A 14,038-nucleotide genomic window follows, 5' to 3' on the forward strand; every position below is an offset into this window, starting at 1 on the left:
CCTTACAAGTGCCAAGCCCAGCACATGTGGCACTGCAAAATCATTGTGGAAAAGAACACCATTGAGCCTGACAGGTATCATGCAGGATGCGAACCTCTCTACCCGGCATGGTTAAAAGACAATCTAAAAGGAATGGTAGTGCCAGGAACCGGTCGAGGGAATGGAATCATAGACGAAGAAGCTGAAGCTCAAGTCAAATACAACAGGCTGCGCAAGAGGGTCCACGACTCTGAGAATGAGCATCGGGAAATACATGAGAGGAATGTGAGGCTGATCGAAGAATGGAAAGAAATGGCAGTCACTTCCAACAGGAACTTGGAATATCTGGAGCGAGGAATAGTGGAGCAGGAGGGTAAAGTCATAAAGAGGATTGAGGATTGCCAGAACGCTGAAGGAACTGAAGGAGGACATCTGGCCAGAGCCTACTTGCTGCTGGGGAAGGTCCTTCTGGGACCAAATAGGATAGATTTATTTGCTTTCCTAAGATGTAATAAGGCCAAGTGTCAGTAGTGACTTATTTTTCTATTATCTTAGTGTCGTTTTGGGATTCGTCTATTTTTCATATTATGAAATGAGGAATTTGTTGGCATCTAAAGTTCTCCAAATCTATTTGTCGCTAGGCCTACCTCGGGCACAATGAGGCTCCCAAATTAGGACGCGAATTTACATTCCCGTAATATGTGTTTAAATACTGCAACACTTCAAAATCCTTACTAACTTGTTACCTTTTTATTTTTTCCTTTATTTTGATTATTCCCATTCCCTAAGGTTGGTTCACTCATACTAGCATCATCAGCGTATCATACCAGATCTAGAGGCCCTCCACCTCCTCCTCCTCCAATAAATACAAAAAGCAAAGGAAAAACTAAAATGGACGACTTAAGCGGTATTCAAAAGGAGAATGTTGAGAACACAGAGACTTCAGACGGCCGGAGTACCCCGGCACCAAATGATCTAGTCTTGAGATTGGAACAAAAGATACTGGAGCTACAAGGAGAGCTTGAGCAGGTTCGCAACTTGGCGAACTTATCACTCACGCTGAATGTCCCCGACATCAACCAACAAAACACAAAGAACACAGCACCTCCCCAAAACACATCAAACCAACACCCACAAAACCCTCGTGCACCACATCAATACGCAACCCCACCTCAAAATCTCAATCCCTTACCAATACCAACTCCACCACAATACCACCACCAATTAATCCAGTAGCCACCAACCGCCACTTACCACACTCCCCAAAACACACCACAACCCATTCCCGATCCTCAAAACTCAACCAATGACCATCATTACACCCAAGTCCCTGGCACTCATCAAAACAACCCTATATATGTGGAGACCATACCTCACTCTACTCAGCCAACTTCCTATACACCAGAATCAGCTGAGAAGGACCTGCTCATCAAGAACATGGCCGAAGAACTCAAGAAATTGACAAGTCGGGTTCAGGGTGTCGAAGGCGGCAAAGGGATAGAGGGTTTGAACTATGAAGACCTATGCATACAGCCAGATGTAAAACTGCCAGAGGGGTACAAACCTCCTAAGTTCGAGATGTTTGATGGTACAGGTGATCCTAGGGTTCATCTAAGGACCTATTGTGACAAGCTTGTCAGGGTCGGAAAGGACGAAAAGATCCAGATGAAACTCTTCATGAGGAGTCTTAATGGTGATGCTTTGTCCTAGTACATCAGCCAGGATCCCAAGAAATGGTCCAATTGGGTAAGTATGGCATCAGATTTCATGGACCGATTCAGGTTCAACACAGAAAACGCACCAGATGTTTTCTACATCCAGAATCTTAAGAAGAAACCCACCGAGACTTTCCGCGAGTATGCTACCCGCTGGAGGTCGGAAGCGGCCAAGGTCAGACCGTCTTTGGACGAGGAACAAATGAACAAGTTATTCGTTAGAGCACAGGATCCGCAGTATTATGAAAGGTTAATGGTTATTGAAAACCATAAATTCTCCGATATCATCAAACTTGGGGAAAAAATCGAGGAGGGCATCAAAAGCAGGATGGTAACGAATTTTAAGGCATTACAGGCCACAAATAAAGCATTGCAATCAGGCGACATATCAAAAAAGAAAGACGTTGGGGTAGTAATGGTGGCTCAAGGCCCGAAATCTCCACTTACCTATCGAACACCCCCACCCACATATCAAACACCTCAATCCATCTCATTTCCAGTCACCTCCGACTCGCCAAAATTATCCAAGACCAAGACCAAGACCCAATTTTGACCGCAAGCCACCCAGACAATACACCACTATTGTTGAACCCATCGACCAGCTGTATGAAAGGTTGAAAGCCGCAGGTTACGTCACTCTTGCTCCCGCTGTGGCACTAGAGAATCCATCCCAATGGGTCAATCCTAACAAAAACTACGCGTACCATTCCGGTATGAAGGGGCACACCACTGACGAGTGCCGAGCATTGAAAGGTAAGATTCAGACGGTGATTGACAACAAGGTCATACAGGCAAAGGAAGCCACATCCAATGTTCGCAAAAACCCTCTCCCTGATCATAGAGGTGGTGGAATACATGTGATAGAGACGAACGAAGAGTGGGACCCTGAGGGGTCGATTGGGCTTATTCGGGAAGGTGATGACTTTAAACCCTCAGTCACACTTACTCCTATCGTAGTACAGACTCAGTCGCCAATCGAGGTTGAGGTAGCCACATCAGTTCCACTTGAGGTAGAAGTGGCTCCACCCGTAGCCACCCCTGTCCCGTTTGAAGTAGAAGTGGTCGCACCTTTCACATTGACAGTATCAACTACACCTCCTTTCCACCTAAAAGCAATACCTTGGGATTATGTTGCCGAAGCCAGGCGAAAAGGAAAGGCAAAGATGGAGGAATCCGATGCCACACAAGGAATGACCAGGACCGGAAGAATCTATACACCTGAGCACCTGGGAGGACCAAGTAAGGATGCCACTACCAAGCAGCCTGTCATTGAAACAGGGCCAGATGACCTTTGGAGGAAAGTACAAGCAAAGAAGTATTCCGTTATTGATCATTTGAACAAAACCCTAGCTCAGATATCCATCCTATCACTGTTGCAAAATTCAGAGGCGCACAAGAATGCTTTAATAAAAGTGTTGAGCGAAGCTTATGTGCCCAATAATATCACAAGCGGAGGAATGGTTAACATGGTAGGACAGGTGTTGGAAAGTCACAAAATCACTTTCCACGAGGATGAGTTGCCGCTTGAGGGTTTGAATCACAACAGGTCACTGCACATCACAGTGCGATGCAAAGACTACTTCATTACTAGGGTTCTGATTGATAGAGGATCCAGTCTCAATATTTGCTCGTTGACAACACTGAAGAGGTTGGGCAAAGGCCTATACGAGATACGAGAAGGGACCATGAACGTGAAGGCTTTTGATGGGTCTTAGAGAGCTACCATCGGAGAAATTAATCTCTGTCTACAAATGGAGCCTACGTGGTTCGATGTCGAGTTTCAGGTGCTGGACATATCTGCATCCTACAATTTGCTGCTAGGACGACCATGGATACACGCCGCTGGGGCTGTGGCATCAACCTTGCATCAGACAGTAATGTTTGAATGGAACCATCAGGAGGTGATCATTCACGGGGATGGGAGTAACCCTATTTACACCAGCCAACCATTCCAGTTATCGAAAACAGAAGGAGGCTAGGAGGGGAAACCTATCATCACATCGAACGTGTCAACGCCGTCGAAAAGGACAAATGGTGGAGCAGCAAAATAGAAAGCATTCTGGCATGGTCCGGGTATGAACCCGAGAAAGGGCTTGGGAAGAATCTCTAGGGTATCACTAAACCGATACGGCTGAAGGGTCATGGTACTACATTTGGGCTAGGATATCAGTACACATGGCAAGAGTATAATGATTGGTCGCCTCCATGGCATGGACCGTACTACCCTCTCGAGCAACCAGTGCCACGTCTGGATCAAGCCTTTCACCAAGCTGACATAATATGGGGAACCGCAGAAGAAGAGGCATTACCTGGGCTGAAGAATCTGTTCTTGGAGGACGAAAAAATGGACTGCGGTGCAATAATTGAGGAGGAGGAGGAAGAAGGCCTTACTATTCAGAATGTGGAGAAGGGAGCTGTTCTCAGGAACTAGAGCTCCACACCATCCTGGGCCCGCCTAGTCCCTGGGTAGCTTGGCAGTTTTATTTCTATAGCATTGCTCTTTATTATTCATTATTATTTTCTACATATTTTTCTTTCTATGGCGTTATCATTACTTTTCCTGATGAACCGGTGACTGTGACATGTAATGAGGCAACGCAACATGAGGATAGTGATTCGGATTAAGAAGACGAGATACCCGAGGAAGTTGTCAGGGAGGTGGAAAACTTTGAGAATAAGCCTAAGTCCAATCTGGACGAAACCGAAGCAGTAAACTTGGCGGACGCTGAGACCATTAAGGAGACTCGCATCAGCATTCACTTATCACCAACAAAAAAGGAAGAGTACATTCGCTTCTTAAGGGAGTATGAGGACATTTTCGCATGGTCATATGATGACATGACAGGTTTGAGCACGTCCATAGTGTCTCACAGGTTACCTACCAATCCAACGTGTCCTCCAGTGAAGCAGAAACTCAGAAAATTCAAACCAGATATGAGCCTAAAAATTAAGGAGGAGGTTACTAAGCAGATCAAAGCCAAAGTTCTTAGGGTGGTTGAGTACCCAACCTGGTTAGCCAACATTGTGCCAGTTCCGAAGAAAGATGGGAAAGTCAGAGTATGTGTTGACTATCGGGATTTAAACAAAGCAAGTCCCAAGGACGACTTTCCACTGCCAAACATACTCATCTTGATCGATAATTGCGCCAAGCATGAACTCCAATCTTTTGTAGATTGCTTCGCGGGTTATCACCAGATCTGGATGGACGACGAGGACGCGGAGAAAACAGCCTTTATTACACCATGGGGGGTATACTGCTACAAGATGATGCTATTTGGTCTAAAGAATGCTGGGGCTACCTACATGAGAGCCATGACAACCATCTTCCATGATATGATACACAAGGAGATAGAGGTATATGTGGACGACGTCATTGTCAAATCAAAGAGGGCCGCAGACCACATAGCAGACTTGAGAAAGTTCTTCGAAAGACTAAGGAGGTACAACTTGAAACTGAACCCCGCCAAGTGTGCATTCGGGGTTCCCGCAGGAAAGTTATTGGGATTCATTGTCAGCCGGCGAGGGATTGAGCTAGATCCGTCTAAGGTCAAGGCTATTCAGGAGTTACCACCGCCTAGGAGCAAAAAGGACGTGATGAGCTTCCTAGGGCGTCTCAATTATATCAGTCGCTTCATAGCCTAGTCCACAGTCAATGTGAACCCATAATGCTGAGGAAAGATGCTGAGACAAGTTGGACCGAAGATTGTCAGAAAGCTTTTGACAAGATCAAGGAATACCTGTCCACACCACCGGTTTTGGTCCCGCCAGAGCCGGGACGGCCTTTTCTACTCTATCTATCAGTATTGGATGGAGCCTTCGGATGCGTTATGGGACAACATGATGAGACAGGGAGAAAGGAGCAAGCCATATACTACTTGAGTAAGAAGTTCACACCTTACGAAGCACGGTACTCTCTGCTGGAACGTACTTGTTGTGCTTTAACCTGGACGGCCCAGAAGTTGAGGCATTACTTCTGTGCCTATACCACATACCTCATATCCAGGATGGACCCTTTGAAGTATATATTTCAGAAACCCATGCCAACCGGTAAGTTGGCTAAATGGCAGATACTGTTGAATGAGTTCGATATCGTCTACGTAACTCAAAAAGCGGTAAAGGGACAAGCATTGGCAGATCATCTTGCTGAGAATCCGGTGGGAGGAGAATACGAACCCTTGAGAACGTATTTTCCTGATGAAGAGGTGTCATTCGTAGGAGAGGACATTATTGAAGCATATGACGGTTGGAGGATGTTCTTTGATGGAGCTGCAAATTTCAAAGGGGTAGGCATTGGAGCAGTTTTGGTATCAGAAACAGGCCAACATTATCCAGCATTTGCTAAACTCAGATTTCCCTGCACTAACAACATGGCGGAGTATGAGGCCTGCATACTAGTACTCAACATGAATATTCAGGAGCTGTTGGTAATTGGTGATTCAGATTAGCTTGTGCACCAGGTACAAGGAGAGTGGGCCACCAAGAATTCCAAGATATTGCCATATCTGCACCATGTGCAGAAACTGAGAAAGAGGTTCACCAAGATAGAGTTTCGGCATGTGCCCAGAATTCAGAATGAGTTTGCCGATGCATTGGCCACCTTGTCATCTATGATACAGCATCCGTACAAGAACTTCATTGATCCCATCCCAGTAAAAGTCCATAATAAACCGACCTATTATGCCCATGTTGAGGAAGAAACAGATGGAAAACCTTGGTTCCACGACATCAAGGTGTATTTGGCGAAAGGAGAATATCTGGAGCATGCAAACCACACTCAGAAACGCACACTTCGAAGATTGTCCAATCACTTCTTTCACAGCGGAGGAAATTTGTACAGAAGAACTCCTGATTTAGGATTGCTAAGATGTGTCGACGCAAAAGAAGCTTCTAAACTACTTGAGGAGATACATGTCGGGACCTGTGGCCCGCATATGAATGGTTTTGTCTTGGCCAAAAAGATACTCAGGGCCGGTTACTTTTGGATGACCATGGAGACCGACTGCGTCCAGTATGTCCGCAAATGCTACCAATGTCAAGTGCATGCTGATATGATAAAAGTGTCGCCAAATGAGCTCAACGCAACAAGCTCGCCTTGGCCATTCGCCGCTTGGGGAATGGATGTCATTGGTCCGATTGAGCCTACCACTTCAAACGGACACAGGTTTATTCTGGTAGCCATTAATTACTTCACAAAATAGGTAGAGGCTGCATCTTACAAAGCTGTAACCAAGAAAGTCGTCGTAGACTTTGTCAAAGACCGTATTGTTTGCCGATTCGGAGTTCCCGAGTCCATTGTCACTGATAATGCCGCCAACCTCAATAGTGATCTGATGAAAGCCATGTGTGAAACTTTCAAAATCAAGCATAAGAATTCCACAGCCTATAGACCCCGGATGAATGGAGCTGTGGAAGCCGCCAACAAAAACATCAAGAAGATACTAAGGAAGATGGTAGAAAACCACAAACAATGGCACGAGAAGCTACCTTTTGCTCTGTTGGGATACCGCACCACGGTCCCCACATCAACCGGGGCAACTCCCTACATGCTGGTCTATGGTACCGAAGCTGTCATCCCGGCCAAGGTAGAGATTCCTTCTTTAAGAATCATACAGGAAGCCGAACTCAGCGACGCAGAATGGATAAGGAGCCGCCACGAATAATTGGCCCTTATAGACGGGAAAAGGATGAATGCAGTATGCCACGGTCAGCTTTATCAGAACAGAATGTCCAGAGCTTTCAACAAAAGGGTCAAACCAAGACAATTTGCACCAGGACAGTTGGTGCTGAAGAAGATCTTCCCACATCAAGATAAAGCCACAGGGAAATTTTCTCCCAACTGGCAAGGTCCTTACATGGTTCACAGGAAGCTGATAGGAGGTGCACTCATACTTGCAGAAATTGATGGAGAAATTTGGCCAAAACCAATCAATTCAGACGCAGTCAAGAGATACTATGTTTAGACTATTTACATTTCCTCATCTGATGTAATTGAACTACGCTTGACCTGATTCCCGTTTAAGAGGGATACGTAGGCAGCCTTATGGGTTCGATCATATCATAATAAAATTTTCCATTCCCCCCCCCCCCATGATCACGAACTACGGGGCGACGTAATTTTGTAGTGTNTCCTGCAACTATAAAATTGCGCCTTGTTATTGCTCACACTCAGTAAGGTCTAAAAATCAGTAGGCAAATGGATTCAGTTCTTTCACACTTTGGTCCTAATTCAATACTGTATACCCTCAGCTCACCTAGACATCATGTTCTAAGGTTTTTTTCTTAAATAGGTGTTTGAGACGTGCACTTATTTATTTCTGCTTGCGGAGGTAAAATGTGAGCCTTTAATTGTTCTCTCCTTTAAGTGCAGTCCTACTTGTTTTTGTTGACGCTTAGACTTTTCTCCTTTAAACACCTTAGAATAGTCTAGAACTACCCAAATTAGAGGCCCTAAATACCTCCAGGGCCATAAAGAACGGACGGGTAGTGCACGCATAGGATATCTTTCAAGGCTGCTAGAACGCTTTAGGCTATGACCAAGGGGAGGGAATTGGGTAGTAAGGATATGATGACTACGCGCTAATGCCACGTGTAGCCCCTCGTTGAGGAGTGATTATCGGGCATTGTGTGGGTATGATCCTGTAGGCTAACCAACCTAGGACCCCCTTTCCTAACTCTCGTTGTTTAAATGAATTTACTCTTCTTTATATATGTGCAACTTGTTCAAGCCTTTCCCCTTGTTTCATTACTTGAATCATACATGTGTTAGAATATCAAAATATGCTTTTATTTGCAAGTACGTGGTAAAACTGTTTATCTGTTAAAATGACTAATTCACATAAGTATAAGTTCGGCCGGGACCCACCGTCGTGGATGAGAGGGGTGCCTAACATCTTCCCCTCGAGGTTATTTTGAGCCCTTAGCCTAATCTATGGTAATGCAAACTAGTCTATGAGTTAATTGCTCAAGGTGCCCTAACGCACCATAATTCGTTAGGTGGCGACTCTTCAAATACCCAATTCCCAAAAGGAAAAGAGTTATTCCCCCATTGAAATGTCGAAACCCGGACGTTCTTCGCGAGGAGGAAAAAAGGGGGCGTGACACTAGGGAATTGACTTCACTCTCTGCCAGAGTTGGTTAGGAAATCGAGCTCGGAAAGCTTGGATCTCACCGGAGATTGATCAATTTACAGTGCCTGCTATGATACCATGTTCAATTCAAGCCCTAGAGAACAGAGGAAATGAAGTGAGGAAGAGGAGAAATCAGAATTGTATTCTTCTGCATTTTGTCGATCAGTACAAGGTTGCACTATATAGTGCGAATGTCCCTAACTCCACTAACTAATTAACAACAAATTTACAACTGTCAAAACAGCAACAATTAACTAACTCTAAACAACTCCCCTCTACTTCTATTGTGTACAATTTGGTCCCTCATATCCCAAGATTTGAATTTTCAACTTTGATTAATGGAAGGATAAATCTTGGAATATTCTTTGGTTTTGTTCTCTTGTTGTTTAATACACTGCCCACGTGGTTTATCCTTCTTATATTTTTTTCTCTTATGGTTTAATTAAAGATGAGACCGAGGCACAAAACGTGCGCCTTAAGGTGAAACAGAACATAGCCTCATCCATTACGATTTATAAAATCTCCTCTTGGATAGATGTTTTTCATTTTTCTTTATATTACCAGGAAGAGTGGAGAGTTAGTCAAACACTTACTAATTATGAATTCTCATGTTATCGAGTCATAAAATATCTATGTTTTGGATTATATAATTAACATTGAGCATGGAAAAGAACTAATAAAATATGGATTATGTGCAGTTTGCGGGCTCATTTGAACTATTTTATCAAGGAGAAATTTTCATAAACCACTATTGTTTAGTGGTTATTAGCTAGTTCTAGCTACTATTTACTATATTACTTTCTATAGCTATTTTTCAGGTTTTTTAGAGTGTATTCGATGTATTTAAGCTACTGTATTCATGAATACAGTAGCATTTTTAGGCGTGAAACAGGGGATTACAACTAGACAGATTTTTGTATTCGACTGTATTCACGGCGTGAAATAGGGGATTACAGCTAGACAGATTATTGTATTCGACTGTATTCACGATATGTATTTGTGAATACAGTAACGTAAATAGCGCAATTCATGGTCTATTCAGCTGTTTTTAAACGGAAAGTGAATCAATTAACATAATAGACTCCTAATATAACTCAACAAACTCAATTATAACACACAAAATTTGTATTTCCATTTATAAAAAATATTCTCAACCGAAAAACACCCCGAAAACATAGCAATCTTCAGAGAAAATACAACGAGACAGTGAATACAATGAAATACATGGAATACAGCGAGATACATTGAAATACAATGAAAAAAAACACAATGAAATACATGGAAATACAGCGAGATACATTGAAATATATTAACAGAAAATTCAAGTTGCTCAGCCCCAAACTCCGTCGCCTTTGTTCAAGAACAACCCTAATATCGTCTCGTCGAGAGGGCCGCGATTCTGACTCGAAATGCCACTATTCCTGTTACCATAATACCCTCACGTGCGCTTCAAAAAACCTATTCTTTACAATTGAAGCCGCCGGAGCCACCGTCAGCAGTCCACGGTCTCGACGGAGTTTACAAGCACCGTGGGCACAAGTAGTCCGCGGCGGCGGCGGTGAGGTTGAAGCAGCATCAGTATCCAGTCCTCGCTCGTCGTCACCGTTGCCTCCGGTTGCCGTTGTTACGCCGGAGAAAATTTCTATATCGGATGATTGCTCGGCGGCCCAAAACTCTTCGCCGGAAAACTCTAATTCTGATGCTTTGCCGGAGAGTTTTGGTAGTAAGATGAAGGTGAAAGATGAGAGAGAGAGAGAGAGAGAGGGAGAATAGATATAGGGTAGGGGATGGATTTGAACGTACACCTTCCTTCAACTGGATGGAGAATAGAGGGAGAATACATTAAACGTATCCCTTCCTTCAACTGGATGGATTTGATGCTTTGCCGGAGAGTTCTGGTAGTAAGATGAAGGTGGAAGATGAGAGAGAGAGGGAGAATAGATATGTGGTAGGGGATACAAGAAACTTGAAGGGATATGAGAAATTTGAGTGGAGAGAGAAAAATAATACAAAGCTTATTTTATGGCTTAAGGGTAGGAGGTGACCATAAATAGATATTTATCTATAGTAAATCAAAAGATAGCTATGAAATATAATTTTTTTAAAGGGTATTTATTTAAAATAAATAAGGTATCAACCTTTGCTACAGGAGGTAACTAATCCTCATACCTATTAAGTTCCATAAATACATGTATTGGGTGACCTCGTATATCTTTTTTTCTTTGGTGTTTGAAATAAAGACAAGGATTTAGGCACTGAACACATGTTTAAAGGTGAAAATACTAAAACCTCAACCGTTTATGATTTATAAATATCCTTTTAGATAGATATTTAGTTCTCAAATTACATTGCCAAGATCGTAAAATAAACTAAAAGTAGAATTGATTGCATATATTAGACAATCATGAATTTTCAATATCCCCGTACACGTCATATTTAGCTAGGATGACCAAAATTGTCAAACATATACAAGTTTTTGATCAAAAACTTTCCTAAATACATACTTAAAGTATCAACAAGGAACATCCTTAATGTTTTTAGAGGTGAACAACTCTCATACTTGTGTTAACCACTATTACAAAACTAATGTTCTTTCTTAATTCGGAATAATTACAAGGTTAATTATCTTGTAATTGTTCATGTGGTTCACCCTTCTTATTTTTTGCTACCTTGTGGTTTCATCAAAGACGAAAATTTAGGCACGTAACACGTGTGGTAAGATGAAAAAGAATATAGTCACAACGATTTATAAAAGATCTTTTTAAATAGATATTTTTAATTTTTTTCTTAACACACACACACACACACACACACACACATATATATATATATATATATATATATATATATATATATATGAATTACATTATTAACATTGAGTATGAAATACATAAATTAGCAACACATTTTATTGTGTGATGAACCAACCAAGAATTGACACGTCGACTATCTCGTGTGATAAGCGCTAGCTTTGATTGGCTTACGTGACAATATTTTGGTACATATACATATCATTGCTTGTATATATTTTTCCCTTTCGCATATGCATTATTCTTGTATCAATCAAAATGGGATTGTATTAATCAAGGATCATGAGATATTTACTTTTCAAATTACATTGCTAAGAACGTGAATAAATAAATTAATAACAGTATACTTTGCAGTTTGCATTTACCAACCACTCAAAAATTCCCATATCAGCACTATCTTGTGTCATATGCGTCGTAATTGGCTAGATTAATGACAATAAATTGCAAAGCATATACGAGTTTTTGACGAAAAACATCTCTGAAGTATACATAAAACTTAATTTACATCCTTAAAGTATCCCATAAACAATGAACATAATTAATATTTTTAGAAAGTGAACAACTCTCAAACATTAGTTTAGTCAACCACTCTCACAAAATCAACGTCATATTTTAAAAATCAGAAAACTTGTACATGAAAATTCAAAATTAAACTTCCCTCAAAACATCATTATTCTTTATATCAAACCCCAAATATCTCCACCCGGAAGCAGCGGCGGAGCTAGTCTATGGAATACGGGTTCGGCTGAACACAATAGCTTTAATTCAAACCTTATATTTGTCTTAATAAACTCGCTCAATATATAATTTAGAATCCAATCACTTCAAAAAACTAAAATCCCAATTCTATAAGCTTAAAATCCTAACTTTGTCTCTACTTGGAAATAGTGTTGTGCCACCTCTCCACCACCAACAAAAGGGACTATAGTTTGGTGGTGAACGTGACGAATGATTTTTGCTTGATCACTTCTAGAAAACGTTACGAATGATTTTTACTTGATCACTTCTAGAAAACGTTACGAATGATTTTTGCTCCAGAGATTACTTCATTACAAGTTATGTATACATTCCAAAAGGATGTTTTTGGACAAAAACTCAAAGTCAATACTTGTAAATCTTTTGTTTTCCTTTTTCATTCTAATTGAGTCATTTCAATAAAGACTATTAGTTTGCACCCCGTGTTTATACCAAATCAAGTACCTTAAGCTTAATAGTTAAAAGCAATTAATCATCGTTGACTACACACACAAAAAAAAGTTTCATAATTGGCTAATATAACGAAAATTTTCGAAACATACACACAAGAATGCTTGTATATAGTAATTTTTTTTGTATTTCTCTTTTTAATCTAATCAAGTCGTTTAACGAAGACGTGCACTGCATGTATTGTTCCTCAGTCGAATCAAACTACTAGATTATTAGCCTGTTCAGCCAAACTTTTGAAAGGTCAGCTAGTCTTGATTAATGACTAGTATTGTTGAAAATTCTTGTATAATCCGTCAAATTAACTCTACAAACATGTCGCAATCACCAAGGTTTTGTATTTGTCTTTAACCATTTCAAGCAACTTATATAACAGCGTACAATTTAGCAAATCAGAATTGGTTTTCTGTTATTTTGACTTTGCTCTTTATTCAGAAATCAAAATCATGGTGACAACATAATTAGAGTATACGTAGTTCAGAAGGAAGTAACACAGTAATTTGATTCCAGCTGGTGGCTCAGCAAGTTAACAAACTCACAGTTCCAACTTCCAAGAAAAATCTCAAAACTACTCTCAGACAAGTACCTTCATTCTAACGGCAATTTCCATTTCAAAATCACATTTTTCTCATAGTTAAGTTCAGCTCAAAAAGAAAGTAATAAAGGATCAAGTCGAGGAGTCACTGCAGCCTAATGAGTTCGAGAAGAATCTTTATCTAACCAATCCTACAGTAGAAAGATGCAAATTAGCAACTGAAAGAAGCAATCTGAACACAAATCATGAGTATTGGAAGACCAAATGTAGATCCAAAACCAGTGCATTTAACCTGGGAAAGTTTTTAGCAACAAGCTATAAAATAAAGAGAGAATTTATCAGTAGCCTACAGAAGAAGGCTACCTTTAACCATATGGACGATGGAAAACTTAAGGCAAAAGGTCCTCAACACCAGACAATTTTCGTATAAGAATTACCTTACCCAACAGAGCAAGTGAAGATGGGTCGACAAAGAAGGGATATAAGAGCTCCAGACTAGGGAATTGAGGTAGAAGGGGTTTTCGAGCAATAAAAGCTAATATGTACTTTTTGTACCAAAATTTACTTCAAGACTGCATGGTCTTTTGATCAAAATGCTAGAAACAATTCCAAGTAAGCCACCAATTATTTGCAGTTTCTTCAATGATACCGCGGGGGGGGGGGGGGGGG

The sequence above is a fragment of the Nicotiana attenuata genome, chromosome 9 (genome assembly GCF_001879085.1).
Source record: "Nicotiana attenuata strain UT chromosome 9, NIATTr2, whole genome shotgun sequence".
In the NCBI taxonomy this organism is placed as follows: Eukaryota; Viridiplantae; Streptophyta; class Magnoliopsida; order Solanales; family Solanaceae; genus Nicotiana; species Nicotiana attenuata.